At 34.6% G+C, this 24718-nt stretch overlaps 1 protein-coding gene across 5 annotated transcripts in view; it reads right to left on the bottom strand.

The window, feature by feature from the left end:
• The window catches only part of LOC125056370 (dystroglycan 1), a 95417-nt gene that overhangs the window by 56152 nt on the left and 14547 nt on the right, over positions 1-24718 (bottom strand). For 3 of the 5 annotated variants that reach the window (XM_047659414.1, XM_047659448.1, XM_047659440.1), the window contains exon 1: positions 4511-4667. The exons of the other annotated variants lie outside the window; for them this stretch is intronic. The gene's annotated coding sequence lies outside the window, so the exon portion shown is untranslated. Of the gene's footprint in view, positions 1-4510; positions 4668-24718 lie in introns of those variants that run through there. 5 annotated transcript variants of the gene reach the window in all.

The following is a 24718-nucleotide window of genomic DNA, read 5'->3' as shown; positions in this document are numbered from 1 at the left end:
GTTCTTTAGGAAGTTCCTTCACCGTACGAGGCGAGTGTTACATAGACAGAAAGTCCATTGGTGCCGCCCGGTATCAAAAGTATGACCTCAGGGAAGAGTCACCTGCACATTGCACATGGATTTCTTGGAAAAAAATAATAATATAGTTATAACTATTAAGATCCATTCAAAACTCGACAACATCTGAGTGCACTTTCCTCGGTTTTTATCTTATACAAATCTGTCTCTGATATCTTTAAAAGCTTTTATGTAGAATTTCTTTATCTCTATAATTACATGAAATACATTTTATTTTATAATTCTTTTAACCAAGCAAACATCGCTGAATTGTTTCACAACACAGTTCACTTTATAAAAAGGAAATATTTGTTTGTTTGCATTGAATACGCTCCAAAACTACATGACCTATTTAAAAAAGTATTTCACCATTAGAATCCTTTCTCCTAATGAACATAGGCTATTGTATATAGAATACTTATTATAAAATGTTACATATTGTACTATGTTGTTATTCCGAATGTATTGTGTTCTGTTGATTCAGAATACAGCTCTGTTGAACGACGCAAGTTATAACTTAACGATATGTTGTTGAAACTAATTGGTTCTTTTAGTATAACGATGAAACGCTTCCATTTCCAGTAACAGTTTGAAGCTTTAAATTATTAAATGTCAACAATATGGTTGAGAACTTCAGACATATAAGCCTGAATCTGCATTAAATAGTTTTTAGGAAAATTTACCTAACTCGAGTGCTTTCGCGTGAGTAAAAACGTTAAAAGTTTATTGGTCCAAGCATAATTAGCCTAATGGAAGACGACTTATGGACAGTTTTATAAAAATCCTCATCTGTCTCTTTTCATCACAGCGTCAACACAATTTGACAGAAGGAGCCAATAGGTACTACTCTAGTTAAGAGAGCGCAATTAGTTTTATAAAGTTCAGTTTATAAAAACTGTTCACAAATACCACGTACAAGTCCTGGTGCTAACTTCTTACAACCACAACACGATCCCAAACAGAAACACCTGTTCAAGAATAAAATAGAATATTAAACCGGGAACAATCAATATAGCGGCCGCGGGAGGCCCGGAGATCTCTACTATTGATTTCATGCTCGTCAGATCGACACGATGAGAATTGGCCAAAGATTCGATTTATTTTTACCACTTTCAACGGATTGAGTAGTTCCCTTTCTAGGGAGATTGCGATTTAAAAGGGGAGGTACTCAATTAGTTAAGTAATCAAAGCGGATGGCGCTTTCAAAACATTGAACGGTTACACCTACGATATAAAAATCTAGTCAATGACAGAATATTAAGCCAACTCTATCCTTTGCCAAAAACATAAAAGGAATGTGTGTTGTTCCCACGAGAATGTAAGTGCGTGCTCCTATTTCACCATGCCTACTGCGGATAGAGGAAAAATCTTTGTTTATTTTTTTTTCTATCTATTATTACTTAAGATGTCATGTGGAACATGGTGTTATGGTTTCAACTCCTTACAAACGTTGTATAAAACAAAAAACTTGGCGATTAAAAAGAGTGGCGGAGAGTTTGCCAGTTCTTCTCGTCCGTTCTACTCCCTTGATTTGAGAACTGGCAGAAATGTAACTTTTGAAGCATTTAATATGTATTTCTTGATTGACGTTCATAAGAGTACGTTATGTTACCTAAATGTTTAAAATATTTTAAATTATCAAAATTGTATGTCGTTTTATAGTAAAATCCAATTTCACACGTCGACGCGCAGGGTGCAGAAAAATGGAGAGAAAAGTTTCCTGTTATTAGAATAAAAATTATGATACGAAATGTATTTAAATCGCATATGAGATTCTTATAACAAAGCTCGTTTGTGCGAACAAAATCTATTTCAATCTGACATAATGGAAAAGAGTAATGATGTCACTGTTCGAATGAAATGCCACATTGGTAGCTTTATTAGCTTGTTTATTTAGTACGCGTATACGTTGCGTAGGGAGAATAGAACGTGTATTGTTCAAAATTGGAACGCCTCGGTTTTATAATAAAACGAGTATTTTTTATTAAGTAAAATAAAGTTAGGCGTGGTCCTAAATATCAATCTGTATCTTACAAAACACGTGAATATTTGTATAGAAAAAGTAATAATACAGGTTTTCGCGAAAAACAAACATTTCTCGTACAGCAGCTATATATTATACCAATGGCGCTACAACCTTTTAGGTCTGGGCCTCAGATATCTGTATCTGTTGATCATTTGTGTTTTCTAATAGATAAGCAGGTAATCAGCTTTCTGTGCCACACACACCATCGACTTTTTGTTCCTAACGCCGGATTCCTCGCGATGTTTGTTCAATGAGCACACAGAATGTGCACAGCCGGGGTATCGAACTTGTGACCCTAGAAATGAGAGTCGGTCCTTGAAGCTACTAGGCCAACAGTCCTTCGTTAACAAATATCATAGATCGTAGAGAAAATCTTAAAACTACATAAAGTTTGATTCGCAATGTGGAAGGGATTTTATTGAAGTTTTAAAGCCAAGCCACTCAAAGTTATTCCCCTAACAAACAGACAGCAGTGAGAGACATAATCCTAACTTGAACTCATCTCCATCACCCCACGGAGAATTTTATTAGACGCTACTTGGTTTTACGAGTTCGGAAAAAACTGCCAACTTCAAATTGCAAACGCAAGTAGTTTTATCCAAGTGCCTCGATGCTTATAATATTGGCTCAATGGGCGAACCGTTTTAGTTTATTTTTATCTCCGGCTTAATGACTAGCCCTCTCGAGAGTAACGGAATGCATCTTCTGTTATAGCTATGTACTTGGTTCTCATAAAGTAGGTAATGAGAATAAATGTGCGACAATTTATGGACTCGACAGATGTAATATGCATTCATTACAGTTTTATGTCTTTACATGTTGTACTTTTAAACAGGAAGGTTTTTGCATTACTCTTGCGTAAAATTAAAGTTTATACATACGATCAGTGCAATGTTGGCCTAGTGGCTTTAGGGTGCGACTCTCATCCCTGAGATCGTAGGTGCGCATTTAACATTCGCGAGAACGGTGAAGGAAAACATCGTGAGGAAACCGGCTTGCATTAGACCCAAAACAGTCGACGGCGTGTGTCAAGCACAGGAGGCTGATCACCTACTTGCCTATTAGATTGACATGATCTGCGGCTCAGACAGAAAAAGGTTGTAGCGCTACTGATTTATTTATTTTTACATACGAATAGATATCTATGAAAGCAGAAAGCTTCGACGTTCCAAATTTGAAAATGGCTGAACCACACCCGTTTACTGACCACTATGGCCGGGTGAGTGCAACGAACGACAATGCATAGATTTAAATCCTCTTTTCACTTAATACTAAAGTGCAACTTGCATCTCATGAAATCCATTTTAAAAATTGTGCGGTATAAAATCTAAAGTCTTCTTAGTGTTAGAACGCTGCAGATATTGATATTAAAACGATGTCAACATAATATAATGAACGAATACATATTATGTTATATGAAATATGATACCTTTGGTAACAAACCTATTTGATTACATCCGGTCGCAAATCATAGTTGGCTCAATTTATACACGTTTATCGCAATCGGTCTTACAAGATGTAATTTCGGATTGTATTTATATCATCAACAGGGCCCTTAACAATAAAACAAAATTGTAACTAAGAAAAAAACGTATGTACGAAGATTAGTTTAAATTACGATAGCAATTAAGGCTTACGATCTTGGCATCTTCTGTACAGCCTCCAACCATGTTAGCCCGTTACTATAAATGGGAACCTTTTTGGATAGTTTATATGTTACTATATTAGTTCTATTATATATTTAAAACAAATTTTATATAAATAACATTATTAGAGAAACTTCAAAGGCAATAAATATTGAACAATCCATATAAGGTAAATATTATGTTATAAATTTCTAGGAAATAAATTCAAGTTGTAAGCGAATTCCTCGGGCACATACATAATAGGTATCGAATTTATAATGATTAATTAATGCCTGTTAATTACAACTATAGTAATTGTATAAATAAATTACCGATGAAAGTGTTGCGTGTTGGATTATCAATAATGGATGAGCTAATTGGTTACAGTGACTTATTTTCGTATGAGTGTAGCAGCGTCTTAAAAATATTCGATAATTAAGAGCTTAACTAAAGATGACGCAAGATTGACAAGAGTAAATCTGGAAGTAATTGATTAATGATACCAGTTTTATTACCGACCTTTTAAATTTTTCAAACCATATAGTGCATCAACTTTCCGGAGATGGCAAAATCAACCCCAGCCAGTTCCCTCTCAATTTATGAGAAACTGGGACCCTCTTACGCGAAATTTATTTGGGGTGCGTAAATGTGAATCAATAGCGAACCTCATAATATTTAACCCTTGTAGTAATTGCATTAATATAAAGCGTAATTTGACCGCATTTAATGAAAGCAATTCCGGAAGTTCTTCCGAAAACTGGAGGTATTTATTTACACTCTATTTATTCAAATATAAACATACCTTTCCACAGATGGTATAAGCCTTGATTAAATATTTCCAACGGCACAGATAACACAAAATTTCAGTCACAAATTGTCACTACACTGATATTAGCGCGGTCAAATTGTCGGCGCGTCGACCGCTGTTAACGACGCACGGGAGGCGACTGCACTCGGCAGCCAGCACACCGCCCCCCCGCTCCTTACGCACTTATTATCCCCTGGTACCCTGGGGGCCTTGACATCAGCTGAGTATAGGAACAGCTTGGTAATTAAGTAATGAAGAATGAAGTTTTGCTTGCTATCTTGAGGCTACAGGGTAATATAAAGTTGGAAAACTTTATAAAAACTAACAAGAAAGTTAAGTAAATAATGAGTCATGAGAATAATTGCTCTCGTCCACATTTTATTAAAGAAAGCTAATTTTTATTTAAGCATAGAATTTTTGAAGTGTTAGCGAGGGTGCGATCTTCTTACAAGCTGTATGAATTTTTAGAAGCTACTTCATTAAGGTATCTTATTTTTTACTTAGGAATTAAAAATGGTATTACATGAGGTCGTTGACATGGGGAGAAATATTAGGTAAAAAAATAGTTATTAATTTCAAATATAAACTAAAACTTATCAGTTTTAGTCTTAGAACCAAAATTAGATTTATGTGTCTGTTTGGTACAGGTGGAACGAGTCGCTACTTTTTATAAAACAAGACAGAGTCCAAAAATATTAACACAAGGAATGATGATTTATGAGACATCAGTATCTCAAAAGAAATTCTTGAAAAGGAAGCTGCCATTAGAAACAGTCACGCAATTAAACTCGTCCAGCCAAAGAAATGTCGCTATGCATCAAAGTGTGAACGATTGCAATAGCGTGCACATTGCTTTGAAATCTTACAATATAATTAGCTGATGCTATCATACATTACAAATTATCTGTGTAATAAATACTACATTAATAATAAATAAATAAAAACATGACAATCGCGTCATAATGTAAGTGTATCTAGTGACAAAATAATTAAAACGATTATCAAACAAAACATACATTTGGTTTCCTTTTTTATATCATAAGTGAATGATAAGATATTCAATCTAATAAAATATCGAAAATAAAATTCTCGTGTCGCGGTGTTTGTGGTTAAACTCCTCCGAAACGGCTCGACCGATTCTCATGAAATTTTGTGTGCTTATTGGGTATGTCTGAGAATCGGACAACATCTATTTTTCACCCCTCTAAATGTTAAGTCCTGTTTTTTCAATTTTTATTTTTTATGCATTAAAAAATACATACAACCCCTAACTTTCACTCCTCTACGATCAACCCCTAGTTTTTTATTATAAATGATATACATGGCAAAACGACGTTTGCCCGGTCAGCTAGTCATGATATAAAATCATATTCAAATATCAATTCATTGTTTTTAGTTTCACAACTTTAATGAGCCGGTCTACCATTATGTGTCCCGTGGGTGAAAATATAAGGTGCGTAATATATTGTACTCAGTGATTACATAACATACACAGTGACAGTGTAATATTACCAAGACGAAGCTTTTCATTATCAACTTTGAAATGTAGGTCAGGTAGAGCAAACAAGATTCGAGGCTTGACGAAATTTTGTACGAGAAAAACATTAATTTCATTGCGTAAAGGTAAAGATATTATTTACGTTGACTTGACATGAATATTTTTATTTCATGTTTTGTATGCTCTGTGTCATTATTTCATAAAATTATTTACTAATCCTATAGACTTGGACCGTATGTGTATTTTACATTTGTTCACTACACAATTTTCAACAACAGAATGAAAACTATTGTCATATAAAAAAATAAACAAATTTTCTTTAGTGTCAGTACTTTTGGGCCACCCAGTATTTGGTATCAAGTAATATTGAGGCTGACTAAATGTTCTTGATTTGTTTAGGCACACAATTAAAACAGTATTGTATTAGTATTTAGAAATGTGATAGCAATGTGGCAATAAAGAATAGGTTGAACACGTTTTGTTAGTTGCATTTTGTGGTCGCCATGTCAACTGAAATTACATAGCTTTGTTTTCTTAATACGTAACACAATAGTGTTCGTTCGGTGAACGATCACGGCGGAGTACATCGGTTGTTGGCTATTAATACACCGCGCAAATCGAAACAAATACGTTCAATGAAATCAAATGAAGCAACTAACACGAGACGCGTTACGACTTCCTGACCGATATAGTAGTAGTTTTTGTTATTTTTGATTACATACATATTTTGGTTTTAAAAGTACTGGACAGATTTTAAAAATTCTTTCACCATTTGAATGCTACATTATCACTGATTAATATAGGCTAATTTTAATTGCAAGAAAAAATAAGGGATCCTTACTGAAACTACAATAATGTTACCCAAGCTCTAAAAAAAATGCCTATAAAATATCTTTCATCGCATGCGCTGCGAAAACTGATAGAACAAAAAATATTAAAGAACAAATCAATATCTAAAAAAAATTAAAAAAAAAAAATGTCTACCAATGCGTACTAGATACATATTTAAAGGCCAAAACATTTCTTCAGTGAAATCCAATTTCCAATTCGGTATTCTATTCTAAGCTATGAACTCTAGGCAGATAATATTACAATTATTTTATGTTAATGCCGAGTCTGTCTCTCGAAACTCTTATAACAAAGAATATCAAATACAGATGAAATATGAATCTAAATTATGTGAAGACATGAATAACACATTTCTATAGAATTACTTGAATTTGCACAAGAATTTATAGAACTGTAACGTAATAACTAACTAATCAATTTTATTACGAATTCTTAGGGAGCGTTTAACGCCGTAACGTGTTTTTGTTAACCTAAGTATAGAAAAACGTTTCGTAACCACCTAGTGACTCTTTATACCTAAAAGTTACCATAATAGACCAGTGCCGATAATTTTTGAAACCTAAAAAAATTACAGTAGGATAAAACCCATTAGAAAAGCAGGGGAATATGATCAAAATGAAAGGAAAAATAAATTACGGTCGATCTGAGGTCGGGAAGGGCAGGGGGGGGGGGAGTTTTAAGGGTAAAAAACGGTTTATCTCGATTTCCGGCAAAACTACAAGTCCTATCGAAGAAAGTTAAATGGCAAAGTTGGAGGTAATAAAAAGATCTAAAACTTTTGTATTCACACATTTTTCACATAACCTCAAAATTTAGGTGAAAAATTCAAAAAAACCAACTTTTTGGTTTTTTATTTCTATCTTTTACAAAAATTTATTTTTTTAAACGAAATTTGGTGAAAACTTACCTTATTATGTCCCAAATATACTGTAATTTATTTGATTAAAAATATTTCTTTTTTCGCCTTATTTTGAATTAATATCGAAAAAACACCCTAATTTTCAATCGAAAATTCTGACGTCAAAATTTCAGCTTTTTTATAAAAGTTGATGTGCTTTCAGTGCGTTGAAATCTCTACTTTCTTATGGTAAAAAAATATATATATATTACCATAGTAAATCTTCTCAGAAAATGCAAAAAATCGTATGCAGTAACGCCCAGACCCGTCATCCCCTTCCTAAATACGAAAATTTTAGCCCATCTAAAGGCTAAAAAAATTTTTTAGGTCACTCAGGTATATATAAGTTATCTTAAAATAGTAATAAATAGGCATCTAATTATAATTTAAAGAAGATTCATAGAGAAGTAGGGAAGGGGATGACGGGTCTGGGCGTTACTGCATACGATTTTTTGCATTTTCCGAGAAGCTTTACTATGGTAATATATATATTTTTTTTTACCATAGAAAAGTAGAGATTTCAACGCACTGAAAGCACATCAACTTTTTGAAAAAAGCTGAAATTTTGACGTCAGAATTTTCGATTGAAAATTAGGGTGTTTTTTCGATATTAATTCAAAATAAGGTGAAAAAAATAAATATTTTTAATCAAATAAATTACAGTATATTTGGGACATAATAAGGTAAGTTTTCACCAAATTTCGTTTAAAAAAATAAATTTTTGTAAAAGATAGAAATAAAAAACCAAAAAGTTGGTTTTTTGAATTTTTCACATAAATTTTGAGGTTATGTGAAAAATGTGTGAACACAAAAGTTGTAGACCTTTTTATGACCTACAACTTTGCCATTTAGTTTTCTTCGATAGGACTTTTAGTTTTACCGGAAATCGAGATAAACCGTTTTTTACCCTTAAAACTACCCCCCCTTCCCCTTCCCGACCTCAGATCGACCGTAATTTATTTTTCCTTTCATTTTGATCATATTCCCCTGCTTTTCTAATGGGTTTCATCCTACTGTAATTTTTTTAGGTTTCAAAAATTATCGGCACTGGTATATACAGTGTATTTGGGACATAGAAAGGTAAGTTTTCACCAAATTTCGTTAAAAAAAAATATTTTTGATAAAGATAAAAATAAAAAACCAAAAACTTGGGTTTTTGAATTTTTCACATAAATTTTGAGGTTAAGTATGTGAAAAATGTGTGAATACAAAAGTTTTAGATTTTTTTATTACCTCTAACTTTGCCATTAAACTTTCTTCAATAGGACTTGTAGTTTTGCCGGAAATCGAGATAAACCGTTTTTTACCCTTAAAACTCCCCCCCCGTCTGCCCCTTCCCGACCTCAGATCGACCGTAATTTATTTTTCCTTTCATTTTGATCATATTCCCCTGCTTTTCTAATGGGTTTCATCCTACTGTAATTTTTTTCACTTTTTATTTATTTTAAAGGCTATCTGCACTGGTCTATAATGTTGTGTAAAGTACTGGAAATTCGAAAATAATATTAAAAATAACGCGTAATTCAATCCCCGCCCCGCATCGTAACGTTTTACAAAAGGGCCCCCCCCCCCAATTCGTTACGTAATACTTGAACGCTCCCTTATCTGCCGGGGAGTAGGCCAGTAGACAAAAACTACTCGCCTACTTCCTGCCAGATAATGCTCCAGTGTCGTGGATGAGTAGCTCATCGTCACCGGGACTCTACAGCTCATCAACCAAAAGACAGCAAGAAGTCAAGCCCTATTTAGTCTTATTGATAACACATGAAGGTTGTGTGGTGTCAAATCACAATTTGTATTGGTTGCTGGTTTCGCAAAGTATTTGTTTTATTCAAAATTTCTACACTACTTGAAATTGACCATAAAGAGAAGTTGTCAGTGAAACAAACACAGAAATAGGTCATGAACCTCAGAAAGGTGGGGCTGGCGGTTAGTAAATTTTTTTTTAAGAATATGGTACAAACAAGTTATGGTAGTACAAACTAAAGTTCGCATATTCTGCCACACATAATGGCGTGCATCTTAAAAGGAATTTCCATAGAACTTACATACATCACATTATTAAAATATAGGATTATGTCATGAAATTAATATTAATAATGTTTCACGCAAATAATCATTAAAAGAATAATACCTACTAAATATAATCAAAAGGGAAAAATGGAGCTCAAGGTCAAAGGAAATAGGCTTTAATTGTCATTGCCACTTTAGCGATACACATGATTTAGCTTAAGATAATTTTCAACGCTGCTCACTCATCTACTTTTTTAAATGTATTCCTAACACGGTTCGCCGTTTTTTAGATTCCCGTCAAAAAAGCTGACAAAAAGTTATAAAATTTACGAATTTTATAATATGAAAACCCTTACTTGTTAAGTTTTAATTAAGCCACGGAATTAGTTCGAATGAGTTTGTAGACATACTAAGAAATTCTCGCCTTGGAAGTTTTTTAATCATGTCAAAATTAGGCAAGTTTTTAAGACAGGGCACAGTAGTTCAAACGACTGCTTTATGCACTATAAATATATAAGACATTTTTTATAAGTAACTTTATAATTCTTCATCATATACAATTAATAGCGCAACAAAATTCACAGCCATGATATAAATAATTAATATATTGTATAAACATTATAATATCATACCAATATTTATTTTATTTTCTGGAGTAATCTGTAAGCCTGTTTGATGGTTTGCGAAATGTCAGGGGAGTGAGAATCTAAAACCAAAGACTAACTGACGTACTATCATTACGTATTATGTCGCGAGCAGCGTTAACCTGGTAGATTCTGCGTGTTTCTCATCTCTGAGATAGCTTCGATCCCCGAATTGGCACCAATTGCCTTTCTTTCTATGTATGAAGGAAAACATTGTCAGAAAACCGGCTTGCCTTAGAGCAAAAAAGTCAACGGCGTGTGTCAAGCACAGGAGGCTGATCACCTACATGCCTATTAGATTGACAAATGATCATGAAACAGAAACCTGAGGCTCAGACCTATAAAGGTTGTAGGGGCTGTTTTGTGAATCTAAACCATCCAGGGGGCCACCCAAACAATACAAAAAAAATCATTCAAATCGGACCAGCCGTTTAAAAGGATTTCAGTCACATACACACGTACAGTAGAATTATAAATATTCAAATTTATGAATAGATTATAATAAAAATGAAAAAAAAAAGGTAGGTATGGAAGCGTTAGCTGGAAGCGTTAGCTGGAAGCGAATGGAGAAAGAATTTGGACTGAGATATTTGGAAAAAACTGGAGGATGCCTATACCCGTGAAGGGGTTCCTATAACTCTAATCTAATATATAAAATTCTTGTGTCACAATGTTCGTTCCCATACTCCTCGGAAACGGCTCGACCGATTCTAATGAATTTTCTATGCAAATAAGTCTGAGAATCGGCTACTATCTATCTTCCAAACCCTTAAGTGATAAGACGTTTCCACCCCTAATTTTTTTTATGATTCAGCATACAAAAATACATCCAACCCCTAATTTTCGAAATATTATACATGGCAAACAAACGTTTGCCGGGTCAGCTAGTGGTTCCATAATAATTCAATGTGTAAAGATGGAAATAAACGAGCTTTATTATTATTATATATATAACAAAAATACATAGATATTTCAAGCTTGAATGAAGCTAGAACCATTCAACCCCATATAACTCGTTGGTAACAAAAACTAATTTTTCATGGGAAATATAATATTCGATATTCAAGTTACAAAATAAATTGGAATAGAATCTTCTATTATACAATTTGTACGCCGCGAGCGAAATCTATTGTATTCTGGGATAAAGAAAAATGTTCTTCTTTTAAGGGAAAACATAATAAGGTATGTCGTATTAAAATGTTTACAGCTATTGAATACTTGATGCTGAATATATTTTTAATGAGCTTCTTGTTATCGCTATAGATAATGGGGCTTAGACAGAGTCAAATCCGGTCGGTCGGCCGTATTTCATTTATTTTATAACATGTGTAAAATAGGAACCTGTAGCGACACCAACGGCTACAATGACTAGGATGACGTCATACCCTGAAACGAAGTTATTTCCGTTAAGGTTATACAGTGGAATCTTTATAACTAGAACTTAGTTAACGCCCGAACCCAATAACCTATCTCAATCCATAAGTCTCCATCTGAGTAATCTTAATCCAAATGTTGTCAAAAGTGTGCCAATAACCAATCCACGGATTGTAATAGCCATCTTAGATATAAGCTATCCATGGGAGGTCGTATCTGTGTCTGTGGATAGACCTTTGTATGAAAATGACAGTTGACGAAAGCTCGATTCAACAATGAATTATTTTAACAGATTTTAACTTACACCAGTTTTTTAAATAATTAAAAAAACTGTTTGTTATGTATTAAACATACACAATACACATGTATATTTTAATGTCATTTCTACGGTTTTATTTACTTTATTTGGTTTACATTGATTATTATCAAATATGAGTGAAAACTGTGTAAAATGGAACGTCTTCGTAGAGTTTGGTTATTGGGATGCAGATAGGAGATCGATCGACTGTCACGGTCTGATCTCAGATTGTTTTCATCTGAGATTAAGGATTGATTATTGGGTTCGGACGTAAGTCGAAATCCTCAGTCGAAAAAATTGCCATTCCCTTCCGCTGAAGTATTGATAATACATATTTAAACTCTATAACTCGAATTTTAAAACGTAGGCTCCGTAAGTCGTAGTTAGTAAAATACATAAACAATCTTTGATCGTAACCACGCACTTCAGACCGGCCTAGTCAGCGGTTAGACTGTTCCAGGATCCTCCCTTTATATTGGAGGAACAGAATCCTTCCTTTACAACCTTAACTTTATTATTTTTTATTTTTATTTAGGTAGCCAACAGATTGTATAAAAAATCAATATCAAAATTGCCATTTACCCTAGTAAAATATAATACTCATTGGTGTGTCAGTGCGTACGTATGTGTTTATGTGTGTGTGACTATTTACTTAATAAATCATGTAGAATTTTGAAAATAAGAGGTTTTATATGACAATAATTCACTATGAAGTAGATACCAAAACACCTACAAAACATCAAAACAAAACTATAAAGTTAAACTTTATAGTTTTGTTTAGATTGACAGAACAGGTTATATATTTTTTTCGCATCAAATATTTTATTATTTTCCACCAAACGTTTTTGGGTGGTCATCACGCAACATTAGGCTTCTTGAGAAATCGGATGACAGGAAAAATATTCCATAAACTAATCATCGACTTTAAACGTGGACAATATTTGTTTGTAGACATGTAAAAAACGGTAAATTGTATAACGAACATACTTTCACATTATGTAATACATACTTAGTTTTTAAAGCACATACATAAAGTGTTAACTCTTTATAACGTAAAAATTAGTTACATTTGTTTGATTTAACACAAAACCCATACATTAAATTACTCTATAAAGAGCACCTATTCTCTATAACGAATAAATATTTTCATATTTAGACATCAACAACATACTTAAGTGTAATTGTTTTTATAATCAGCTTACAAAACTTATCTTTTGAGATGCCGAAATTTCTAAGAAAGACACCTGAGGTCATAAACAGCCGTCTTGCCTTTGTTACTGTTAATTGCATTAACACGTGTGCTACTACTCTTAGATTACGTTGCCTGTAGGAAATTTTGGTCTCAGTTGCTAAACGCACCACCGTCACCTATCGTGTATTATCAGTCATAAACAAACTTTGAATCTGTTAAGATAGCCAGTAAAAGAAAAGCGTTATGTATTAAATGTGTTTAGAATAATTTAGTTTTTTTTTTTCTCTTCGCTCCCTATAACGAAACTTCTCTATAACGAAAGAAAATGCTCGGTCCTTTGATATTCGTTATAAAGAGTATACACTGTATAACTTTACGCTACCAGAAATATAATTACGTAACCTACTTAGCATACGTGTTTCAAAAGAGTAACGTGGTTACATCTGCGACTCTCGACAATCTTCCCTTTGTCAATTCAAAAATAAAACTTGTAATTTATGAGTGATTTTTTAACATGAGTTGAAATTATAAAAAATTAACCTTGTTGCAGCCATAATTTGTTTACATTTTGTATTTTTGTTACAAAATATAGATAAATAAGTCAAAAGAAGATATAAAATGTTAAAAATCTACGCATGAGCACATAGGCCAAGATCGGGCGGTGAAGGAGGCTGACGTAGGTGTCGGCCTAGGTACCGCGCGCTGGATCGCAACGAAGAGGACCTGCTGCAACTGAAAGCCAGCAATTGATTGGAGGTAGCACAGGACAGGAAGCGCTGGAAGAGTCTCATTTCGGAGGCCAATATACTTTTTGGGTAGCAGTGCCAGCGGCCTTATTAATCTACACAACGCAAAAAGAATGCAATCCAAAAAATCGACAGTGCGATGGTAGATCACTTATTTGCCTATTAGAAATGATCACAGAACAGATACAGAAATCTGAGGTTGTAGCGCCATTTGTGTATAAAATATAAAATGTGATATCTTCTAAAACTGGCAAATACTTACAATACTGGCAATACTTTTCTTATTCTTAAAGGTGTTGTGCATTTCGCAACCACCCTACCGCTTGAGGACGTACAGGGGAATGTGAAGTCTCACACTAAGTCAAGGATCTCAAAAATTCTGATTTCCTTCTACTTATTTACGTAAAGTACCTACTACAAAATCTCAACAAAACAAGCTAGTTGCGAGGTCAATAAAATATCGAATATTTTGTATAAATATTAAGTTGAAGTATTTTTATACAGGTACCATTAATTAAAAAATTATTTTAATAAGCACAAAGTAAGCATCAATAAAAAGCCCTGATTTTACCTCAAAGGCTGATAATACTTTATTAAGTGTTCGTGATTTGATGAAGATTTTTTGAAATATTCATAGTGGCGGTACAACCTTTTTGATTTTTGAATCTGTCATGATCACTTGTGAATAGGCAAGTAAGTGATCAACCTCCCGGTTTCCTCACGGATCCTTCACCGTTCGAGGGAATGTTAAATGCGCATATAGACAGAAAGTCTATTGGTGCACAGACGGGGATCGAACTTACGAACTCAAGAATGAGAGTCGCACGCTGTCGCCACAAGGCCAACACTGCGGAGATATTTGTAACACGTTAATATAGTGTAGGTACACCTAGGGTTGTACCTATTGATTTCAATGTACCTACGGGAATCAGTCTCCTCCTTGTAAATTGGTCCTAACAATACAATACTACGATTTGGTTGCATCAACATTAAATTGACGGTTATCAGACCGCGTATGAAGTCATATATAGAATCGATACAAACTCCATTGCTATATTTTTACGATAGGAGTGGAGTATATTGTGTTATCTAAATTTGATTTTAGAAGGAATTTCTTAATTTCTCACTCTGCCACTACACATTCGAGTTTGCGTTTAGAAGAACAGTACAGGTTTAATTAAGTATTTATTTATTTACGTAAATACAAATCCATAAAGACTACGCCAATACGATGTCGAGAACAAAAAAAATATAAAAAGTATATACAAACACATAATATACACAATATCACTACTATAAATTCACTCTGCGAACGTATAGATATGTCGATAGTGTCGGAGACAGCATTCAGTAGGCGCAACGTCTTTGATAACGGGGGCCTGAGGAACAGACTGGTTCTAGCCCTGGGTATCCGCAAACAACCTTAGCTTTCGCCGTCGCACATATCCCCTAGGTACAAAGAAACCAAGTTCTTAGAGCACACTAGCAGTAGGTAGAAGCAAACGCTACTAACCAATATTTACATGGCAGCTAAAAATAATTATGGCCTGGAAATTTTACATCGAACAAACAATAGACAAACGTTAATCAGATCGTATATGAATCTGATTCATCTGAGCCGATTACTCTGTTATCGAGTATCAAACACGAAATCACCTCACACGTGACGTATCAACAGCCAATAGAAATCCATTTCTATAGAATAGGACTGCAGGTCAACGCCTCGCCAGAAATAGCAAAGACCGCGTTTCTGGTCTGCCTCACTCGTCGCACTCCCTTCTAAAATCTCATTAATGCGTCAACAATCGATATCCCCACATGTCGTCCAATTTGAACTTCGTCACAGATTTACGTAGTGCCCATGTAGTGTCTTACATAAGTTTTTCTTTGAAAATTTTACGAGTTATTGAACTTTGACTTGCTGAAACTCTGGTATAGTAAAAATTCATTCGTTTTGCGTGTTCCATTCTGTTTTTATTTTATGTGCACATACTAACCGTTACTATTTCTTTGAGAATCGAACCCTAGTTCACAGTGTTATACGAAATAAATTAACTATCCCTTGAGCTGCATGAAAGCTTTTACCAAGTTTCAAGAGGTTTAAAAAAAAGTCGTTAAAAAATAACTACATAATCATACTCTATCCTAGTCAATCGCGACTTCTGTAATTAATTTACTTTCTTATTATTTTGCAATCATTGTGATTCATGAACCGTGATTAATAATATTAATTTATTTTTAGTTTAGATTGTTTGTTAATTTTATTTTTTATTGTTACTTGTCATTTTATTTTTGTTGATTTCGTTATGCGGTTTTTGCACTTAACCCGTATTAGTATTTCTTTTTTTTAGTTTTATTTACCTACTAGATTTGCCTGGAAGAGATCGCTTGTTAGCGATAATGCTGCCCGTTGCGTCCTTAATAATTTAGTTATTTGTAATGTAACGAAGTTTAAATAAATACAAAACATCAAACTCAAAATAACTTTATTTATATAGGTAAAAATACACTTATGAACGTCAACAGAAAAGAGGTTAAATTGATTCTAAATTTACATTTACTACAAGTTCGCAAGTCATGGGCGTAGAGCGGGCTAGAAGAACTGGCAAGAAAATCTCCGCCTCTCTTTCTGATATTTGCATAACCTACATTATTAGTCATGTGTATCTAATACTTCAAAGAAAATAAATTCCTAACTAATAAATTAAAAAATTAAACGTTAACTACAGAAACAATTTATATTCCTAAAAGTGCTAACTAAGGGCACTTAGTAATAAAACTTGGTTTTAATTTATCTCATGGCTTCACCTAAGCAACTCCCAGTGAGCTTCATTACGGAAACGCAGGTCGCCGACCGCTGACCCATTTAACACAATAAATAGGTGATAACCATCAAGCCATTTTCATTTTACAATGTAACATTTACATTCTTTTGTCCTCAACTGGCTTTCAGAAGATAATTCTGTCGAGAATTCCCGATATCGAATCCATTATGATCTTTAAATGTTTTAAATCGGCGCCAGTTTTAGCTTGGTAACAAGAAACTAAGCTTAATGATGAATTCTCAATTCAGATGTTTACATATATAGTCAATGTTTAACTAAATTAAGTTCTAAGAATACCTAAGTTCTTTATTTGAATTCCCGAAGGCGTAGACAGAGACAGCGAATCTTTACTTGCTTGGTCCTGATATATCTCTATCGCTTCATCTGCTTTCACCATTCATGCTCGCCAGTTATGGGTACTTTTAACTCGTCCTAGTACCTCCTGGCTTTGGTCCAGGTAGGTCTGACAAGGTCTACCCAAACCGACTCCACAATCGCTTGCATTGTATATCCTATTTGTAAGCCGCTGCTCATTCATCCGTTCTACATGACCAAACCACCTAAGCAAACCCCATTCGTATCCTCGTCAGTACGTCCCCTTTTAACCCACACTACTCACGTATCACACTACTTTTGGTTTTTTGAAGTGAAACTTCTTTATCGACGTATGGGAGAAATTTTGTAGCAAATCGTCACGGTTTTCGGTTACGCACCACGTTGCTTTTATTTTATCAAAGTTTTACTAAACTTATTAGTGTGTGTATATTATACTTAGTGACGTAAAGAATATGATAATAATAACAACAATATATTAGTTTTGAAGTTTGGTCTACAATAAGAATAACAATACATATATTAATTTGAAAGTGATAAAAAAACTTGAGAAGTGTCAAGGGACACCCGGACACCGAAGTTTCTTTCGATTTATTAGTGAAGGAATTGTAATAAAATTTTATTTTTTAAAGTTATTTTTTATTTATTTACACTTAATATTTTAATGACAATTAAATTCATTAAATTCCTAACATATCTTCCTTTTTCCGTCCCTCTAAGTATCGGAAATCTAAACTTTTAGATTTGTATAAATATGAACAACACTTAAAGATTAGTTTGCCACAGAAGTTTTACTTCTGACATGGGTACTTTGTACACAGACACTTTTTTTATTATAGCTTACACATTATAAATAAACTAAGAGTACAAAAACACCAAGACTTTGGTGCCTGAAGGGATACACCACAGTTTAAATTCCTAACAAACTAAAGAGTTATTACAAAATAAAAAATACAATCAATACAAAACCGAAACTAAAACATTACAACAAACCGTAACATAAAAATCTAATCGTCTATCTTAAATTTATGGAGCCAAGCATTCACATCCCAGGCAGACCAAAAGATACCTTTTAACCTTACCCTTTTAAGGACCTATCCGGTCGCCAAACACCAAAAATGTACATTGTTTCTTTCCATTTTTCGCCATCGTTTCTTAAAGTAGGGCGAATGGAAAAAATATATGGTGGAGTTAAGTAGTTTATGTATCCAATTTGAAAGATCGATACACGATTTAAATAACTTCGCTCGATAGAAAAAAATACAAACATAGCCAATTTTTGACACTTTGAATTCATTTTATGACAAAAATGTATTCAGAACATGATTTTGAAACTTATACGATATTTTTTATCGCAAGCCAAGAAATCCATTTCAGAAAAAAAATTGATAAAATTACATTAATTTAATGTTTTACATAACAAATTGTTATTACGGGCCGGCGCACGTCAGTGATCCAGCTCTCTACTGCGCCCCGCAGTCCACCCCGAGACACTGTCACGGAAGGATGCTTGCCGAATTTTGCACGAGTGCTGCGGTACCGTTTACGTATTTTTAATAATTACGTAGGTAATTTAGGTTGTATCAAACCGGAAAAATGGGCAACAAGGATAATAAAAAACGGAAGTTGTCATCATTTGCTCGTAAGAAGCATTATGAGAACTTATCTGCAAAAACGGGTACTCCGCAGTGGGCGGGGCTAGCCGTCCACCGCTTCCTCTACTTCACCCCCTCAAATACCTACAATTCGTGCTGGGATAGGGCCTTAATGTACTCTTGCAGTTTTCGGGTGCTATTTTGGGATTTGAGGAGATTTTACACATTACATACTTCTTAACACTCACATTTCTACGGCATTTATCCTACCTTCATTATTTCCCTGCCACTCTATATATACACAAATATACATATTATGTGAACATATTTAACCTTCAAGCGGGCGCGCGTAGTCGAATCGACCGCGCTTAGTACATTTTCGTTGATATTATTATTATTACCTATCACATTTATTTCTCATTTATAGTAGCCTGTCGCTATATCATTGGGAGTAAAATAAAGAATAAACCGTTGCTCGGGGCTCTCCCCCTACTCCATAGATCTCAATTGTTTTCGTCCCAGTGCAGTCGTCGAAAAGACTACACGCGCCTTTCGTCGAAAAGGTTACGCGCGACGCTCAACGACACATACCCTCGTTCACGCTCATAGTAGTTTTTTGCCCATCATTCAATAATATCGAATAAAGCTTGGATTTTTTTATATAAAATGATTCAGACGGTTACCACAACGTGCAATACTCGAGGAATTACTAAGAGAAGACGAAGCAGAAAGTAAATAAGAGCTCAGCGATCAAGGCTCTGAAACTTCTGATGCGGTGAAAATTCGAGTACTTTCCGAATTGTTGCAGACATCACACGTCAATTTAGAAGATTTTATACTTTGACCTATTTTACCTACTACTATGTCAGTGCAAAGAATATAATTTCTACTGAAGTCATTGCGGTTTGATGATGCTACTACGCGACAAGCTCGTCGTACTGTCGACAAAGCTGCGCCAATATGAGAAATTTTAGATATGTTTCCACAAAACTGTCTATTGCCATATTCAGTGGCAGAGAACGTTGTAATTTATAAGATGATGGTTGGCTTTCGAGGAAAATGACCTTTCTGATAGTACTCGAAATATTTGTTTCTTTTTCATACTTTTAATTACTTTTTTTGCCAAATTAGAGTTTAAAGACAATGATAAAATATCTAAGGACAAATAAGTAAATAAATATTGAGTAATTAGTGCTTTCTTTCTCTTATTCATCCGATGGGTCTTTTCGGTTACGCGCGCCCGCTCCCGTTACAAATGACCGCGCGCCCGCTTGAAGGTTAAATATCTTTTTATATTCCTATAGCCACATATATATATATCTACAGATAATAATCGTAAAACTTTAAAAACGTTATAACGAAGCGTTGTTTTTTTTAATATTTTCTATACCTAGAATCTACTACTCAAAGCAACCAATAGATTTTCATTCAGTATTTTGGATTACACCCGGGAGTTTTCCGATCTAGGTCAGTCTTCGAAAGGTTATCAATAAAAATCTAAAGAATGGGTCTATGAGTCATTGGGTGACACAATTTTTCTAACTAGTGGCCTTCGGTGATTCAACGAAAGAGGTAATAATTTAACTTTATCTCGACAGTCTGTTTCACTAGCACTTTATCAATGTCGCCGAAACCTATATTAGTGATAGTATTGTGATGCCTTTTGAAAATTACAAAATCCAATCCATTAAAGTTGGGAGCAACACGTGGTACAACTTGTGCCAAATTGGATCGAGCTTTTAACCGATGTTACCAATTTCGCAAGTAAACTTTCTGAAAGCTCTTATTTGATTACAGAGTATCAGGTTTTTGACCAGTTTAATCGAATTTCTCCGAGTTAGTCCAGTCAAAAAAGCAATTGAATAAAATCTTATAATTAAGTTTAAAATATTTTTTATCAACTCATTACATCGCGCACGCATTCGTCGACGTAATTAGAAAAAAAACGAGGCGCACGTCATACTTATGCCCTTCAAATTTCATTGGGTTGTAAAGAAAAAGAAACAAAACACGCTCGCAAAGGACCGTCTGTGTTAGTTTTAAATTGCACACAAGGCAGTGTGAAGCTGCGAACAAACATACGCAATTGTTTTATTAGTTCCCTGCACGCCGGCTGGTTTGAAAGCGGCACACGGCCGGAACGTCCATATGCTGCAACCTCCCATAGAATTCCGGCATTGTCTGACTTTGAATAACCTCCATTATTCCAGCATTTATTGTAATTGAAACAAAAACCAATCTCGTTTCACGCAAAAAAACTTTACAAATCCGACTGTTACACGCAACTAGACATTATAAATCACGTTGCAAGGAAATAACGTCGCGTCTAACGTGAATTACGTGCAGGTCCTTATCAGGGCGACGGCCTTTCTTTGCATTTAAGGAAACTAGATTCATAGCTGTGTACATGGTTAAGCTGGCTCATGAATGCGGATCCCCGGACTCTCGAGACATCTGCTGCACAAACGTACTCCAGTGCCGAGTACTTCGGAATAAATGAGTTAAACACGTTGAGTAAATATTTGCTCCCTTATGAAAGGAAATGCGGTGGCGGTCCTTTTATTACACGTGACACGATTGCCAAGTTATTCAGATATGAATCTGCAATGTAACTTTGCGAGTTACCGGTACGGGGCGACGCGTCTAAATTAAATATTTCCCGTCAAGCCTAAATGTAATATTGGTAGGAGAATGGTCTGTATAGCTTGACTAAAGCGAGGAACGAGCCGCCCATGCGATTCCTAACCGGTTCATTGTATGCAAACGACATAGAAAATTTTAAAGTCGAGTGTCGGATTAGACTTGTGTTTACTGTTATTAGTATTCATTGTTTTGCATTCCATTTGCATAGGACTAAAGCATCCTAGCATGAAATGATATTGACCGAAAATCTAATGCGGGAAGAAGAAAGAGAGGACGCCCACCAGAAACTTGGGAAGATGGAATAAAAATTGGTAAACTATGGAAAGGAATACGGAGAAGTGGAAGAATTTGGAAACATATATGACATGGACAATGGACATAGTGTAGTGTAGTCCTTGAATAAAGGCTATTTTTATTTTATTTTAATAATAACGGCGGACAACGTCGCTTTTTCATAACCATCAGGCAATTTATTTTCTTATGTGGCGATTACGTCAACAGTAATTATTTACTTTTTTCCACAGATTACCCACACATTGTCTATACTTGAAAATGAAACTCATTTTCGAGGATTCCTACAAAAAATTAATACGTTTATGTACTATTATTTTTGAGAGCTTAGCTTACTTTTGCTGACAAGAGGATGGGGGGGGGGGATAAATTTGCTGCGTACGTAATACTTGAACGGCCCCCAAGGACCAAAGGGATGAAGAAGAGGGCACCCTAATAAAAGGAAGCGAATGGAGAAAGAAAGCTAGGGACAGAGATATTTAGAAAAGGCTGGAGGAGGCCCTTACCCGTAAAGGAATTTCGATCAATGGTTGAAGGAAGATAGGATATTAGGATATGTAGAGAAAAAAACATTACAAATCTAAACTATAATAATTGGAAATAAACAAGCTTTATTATTATTAACTATTTCTCGTTACGGAGCAAGAATTATAAATTTCCGCTAGTTTTGTATGAGCGACTTTTCAGAGAAAGCATTATGCAATGATAAACTAGAATTATTGACGTGTAAGACAGAAGGCTGATGATTTGGCTGAAGCATTGTTGGCGGGAATTCAGGCGATACACCAATCAGCACGACCTAGATATTTGCATTGCACCAGCATTAAACTAAATATAACTTCATTCTAGTGCTGAAAATCTTTAAGTTTAGAATTTGTGATTAAGTATTTGCATAATGAGAAATTTATTGTATACGCTGAATATTTAAATGATTTCTTAAAATACCGGCAACGCACACGTGAGCCCTATGGCATTGAGTGTCCATCGGCGGCGGTATTTAAGCGTACGACCAATCAGGCTCCAGAAGATAAACCACTCCTAATATGGAAATTGTATTAGTTTTTACAACAAACTCCCAAGCGAAAATCATTAAACGTAAATTAATCAATAAAGCTTTTTATAAATTTGTCAAATACTTAAATGACCCTAATCCTAGGGATTCATTTGCTCCAATTCAAACAATTTGTATGACTCAAAACTTGGCGATCTCTTTTTAATCGCCATGTTTTGTTTTTGACAAAGTTTGTAAGGAGCTGCAACGATTACACCATGTTCCACATGACATCTTAAGTAATTATATACTAAACAAATTAATTAGGTAATGATTTATTTATCGTAAAAGTTATAAACGATGTAATTTATCGAAATATCTATTTTTGTTTACTAAGGGAATATAAATATTTTACTAAGCATACGCTACCTAATTAGAGCAGCGTAAAAGAATTGATTAACTAGAGCTAGATACTTACATCTGAAGGTCAACGACCTCGGCTCACGATCAAACTGACTAAGCGTTATTGCGCTCATATGACCGCTTTTTAATTGGTTTTAATTTCTAAACAACGATACGCTGTGAATTTACGATGCTAATTACTTGATGGCCTAATTGCTTTTCCTAGATATTTCATACATTACTTAGATATCAAGACTAGTGGTGATTAACCCTGGCGCTGTGCGAGCGTCTGATAGGCATCCATCGGTTTTTATAAACGAAAAACCCCTTGTGAAGAAATCGTTACTCATAATCTACTCTAGGCTAATCACTTTACTTAAAGAAACGATCAATGGAAAGTGTCAGCCTTCAAGACTTCGACAGACAAATATAAGCGCGGAGAAAGTTCGGGCCAGTTGAAGGAAGAAACTCAAAAACTTTAAATTAAATTCTTTCACACACCCACAACCACTCACGCTTTAGTTTAATTTTGTTTATTTATATTGACTTCCATTGTCCTATTATTGGCACCAGCTTTTCACAAAGGTCATACCTGCAGCATGTCAACCCGTAAAATGCGAAGAGGCAAATTGACTTTATTAAAACTCCTGTGTATCTACCCCTGATTTGCCACATACAAAATCGGCTATCATGCAGTCGTTTCCCCTGAAATAGTATGTCGAACGTATCTCAAAATAACCGGTGATTCAGAAAGCTGCGTTGGTGGCAAAAACAATCCTTGTTTTGCTCTACTTGTAACATTAAACGACCATTGTGCCCGACTTGCCCATTGAGTAACGATTAGTGCGTGACAATATTACTTCAGTTACATTTCCAAAAGGTTAAAATAATGCTTGGTGGATTCAGTTTCCGCACTTTCTCAGTAGGTCCGTTGTGTGTAAAATCCTAGCTAGCTAAGCCATCCTAGCTCCTTCCAGAAGCACAGAATTCTTCTGGGCACTTCGCAAGCTTCACGGAGAAAACGAAAGAAATATACAAACTAAACAATTTGTACAAGAAAACTTCGGGATTTAAACAAGCAAACATTTCTATAGGCTATATAGAATTTAAAAAAAATTCAATACATTAGGTATTGTAAAGGACGTTTGAATCTAAAATGGTATTACATTTGAAAACTGGTGGTCCTGTCCTGCTCTAATTGGACGTTTTACTTGGGAAAAGGCGAGACAGCAAGCCACATAAATCTTTTTGCGTTCATTGCGTGTAAAAACACAAGAAAGCTTAGTTCGTTAGAAGGAATTTTTCAATTAAAAAACTTAGAGCCTGCCATTACCATAACTTACGAGTTTGCGGAATTCGTTAAGAACTAGACTTGGAGTCTTATTGAGTGCAAAAACTTTGGGTTAGAGATGGTCACGTCAAACTAATAGTACAAAGTAAATTTTTTGTATGATAGCTTTTAATGAAACATGTTTTGATAAGAAAAGTTTGTAACGAATGTTCCATAATATACGTAACACGTTATTCTATCTATATTTTTATAGGCAAGTAGGTTTAGGGTCTAAGGCATTGCCGCCATGCATATGTCCCCCCCTGTATAACATACATAC

Source organism: Pieris napi, chromosome 2, assembly GCF_905475465.1.
Source record: "Pieris napi chromosome 2, ilPieNapi1.2, whole genome shotgun sequence".
Classification (NCBI taxonomy): Eukaryota; Metazoa; Arthropoda; class Insecta; order Lepidoptera; family Pieridae; genus Pieris; species Pieris napi.
This window is presented reverse-complemented; position numbering and strand designations above follow the sequence as displayed.